Below are 2,696 nucleotides of genomic sequence, written 5' to 3'. Positions count from 1 at the left end.
AAGTAAATCTTTATTATCGCACGAGACAAAGTCCGGAGGTCAGGGGGGACATTGTGACGAAGTCGCATACTGTAAACATATTAACTAGTCTGCAAAAAAGTGAACTTTGCGATTGTCCGAAGAGATACCGATCAAGGGGTTAGAGAATTGTTTTGGTAAAGTTCGTGGTCTAGAAATAGTATTTGTTTTGGATTATTGGAATTAAAAGGAGATAACAATGTATTAGAATTTTATGCAATTGTTTTTACGATATTGGAAAATAATCACGATAAAAGCATATTTATTATTTTTCTTAAAAGTATACGTCAACCAAATGTTATTAAATTTTAATTACAAAAATTATGAAACACGAGAAAAACTAATTAGTGTAGATAAATAGAGTATCATAATATATCAACACATATTTTCATTATTTAAGTATTTTAATCAAGTTTTCTTACATTATTTAAAGATTAAAAAATATGGACTTTAAAATAGTGTTTTTTTATTTAGTTACTTTTATTATTTACCATTTTTTTAAACATTCAAAATATTTAAGCAGATCTTTACAAAACCATACAATAAAATATTAAAATTGATATTAACCTTATTACAAATTTATCAAAATTTAACGTTTTTTCTCATTATTTTTCTTCTTCCCTGATTTCTTCTTTCATTTCCTATTTACCGTCGGTCATATACCAACATAATGTTGGTTTTCTGCATGGTATTCTGATATGCTAATAGCTAAGTCATCATATTATAGCTTTTTAGATCAAGCTTGTCTATGGTTTACATAGACCTTCATTTAAGAGGCCAGGAGATCGAAGCAAGTTTTAAACTAGTCACAGTTACACAGAGGATTCTGCAAAGCAGTAAGTATTCTTGGGCCATTATTGCTTTTATTGTATACATCTGACCTTCCAAGGCGTAATTACGTAAGACGTATTACCCAGAAGATACCCAACTCTTGTTGAGTTTCTGTCCTGAGAGTTTGAGTGAGTCCGTTGAAAAATTAAATAAAGTGATTTGTCTGCTATATTCAATTGTACTTTTAATGGGTCTTAATTCGGTTATCCATAAGGTTCCATTATATAATTTCTCCACATTGCATATAAACGGTGTGTTCCTTCCTTTTGTGAAACAGATGAGAAACCTGGGCTTAACCTTCTTAACCTTGAAACAAAACCTTTAAGCGCTATATATTAGTAAGTTTATATCTATTTTATTTTACCCACGAAAATAAATTGAAATGGATATGGAACTAAACCTTTGTTGATTAAATCCCAATATTGCCACAATTAGAATATTACAATGTGATCTACTACAAGTTTTTGAGTGTGGATGATCATTCATCAGGATCATCAGGAATTCGCTTTGAATATATTAGAAAGTTTGATCATACTATAATGACAATTTTAAGTATGAACAACGCTACAATTCATATTTTACAGCATTTTTTTGCAGAATTTACAAATTTAGATGTCCTAGTTACCTGTTTGAATTGTTTGTAGCTAAACAGAATTTACATAACATTAAATAACGTTCCTAATGTCATTAGATTTCAAATTCCTTTTCATCGAACTCCAGCTTTTAGACATTCTTTTGCATTTTTAGCTGTTGAATTATTAAATTCCAATTTGTTTGAATTAATGAATGCAAATTCTACGTGAACTTTAAAAATAAATTATAAATCTCTGTTGCTCAATGGTAATCTGCAGTTTTAGCTCGTAATTATCATGTAGAAGATTTTCTTTTTCATTTGTAAAAAGCATTTAGTATAGAGTTGGGTAGTATGGAAGAACGCTTGGCCTATACTACCTTTTATTTAAATATTGCAAAATATTACATAATAGACATTATTATTATTATCTTTTTGTAAAGTTACTGAATTTGTCTTAGGTCTTTCATGGTCTTTTAATATATTCACAATATTTGGTTTAACGTTTTTTACCCTTTTTTACTGTTCTCTATATTGTGTTACCGTTATCTATTAGTCTAAATGGATACCCAATTTTTTATTGTAAAAGGTACAAAATTATCAATTAAGTATCATAATTCTTTGCCGTTTTTTTACACCTGTAATTTTTCTTTGATTTCATTCTCTGAAGATATTTTCAGACCTGTCTTTCGCATTTTAATTTACTAATCCGGTTTTGGTACCCCTTTTACATCCTCAATTAAGCTCAAAATTTACTGATTTTCTTTTTAATTTATATATTTTTTTTTGTTAAGTTTATAGTGAGTATTTAGTGATTATTTAAATAAATTCACATTTTTGTTTTACTCGTTATACTATTATTCTCTTTTAGTCTACCTTCTGTTTGATCTTCTGAGTCTGCGAGATCTCCAGGATTTTTATAGCTTTCTTCTGTTGTGTTAAGTTTTTTACCTATTTAATTGCTTTCATAATTTAGAATTATGTTGGTAAAGTTCTTGGTCTAGAAATGGTATTTATTTTGTATTGTTGAAATTAATAAGATCATAATATGATGACGTTGTTGCAATAATTTTTACGATATTGAAAAATAATCACGATAAAAACATATTTATCATTTTTTTAAAAGGATACATCAAATGTTATTATGTTTTAATTATAAAAATTATGAAACATGAGAAAAACTAATGAGTGTAAATAAACATAATATCACATATCAACATATATTTTCATTACTTTAACCTTTTTAGGAACGTAAGTAAAAAACATGGACTGCAGT

Source organism: Anthonomus grandis, chromosome 11 (assembly GCF_022605725.1).
Source record: "Anthonomus grandis grandis chromosome 11, icAntGran1.3, whole genome shotgun sequence".
NCBI lineage: Eukaryota > Metazoa > Arthropoda > Insecta > Coleoptera > Curculionidae > Anthonomus > Anthonomus grandis.
The sequence above is the reverse complement of the archived record's forward strand: the minus strand, read 5'-3'. Positions refer to the sequence as shown.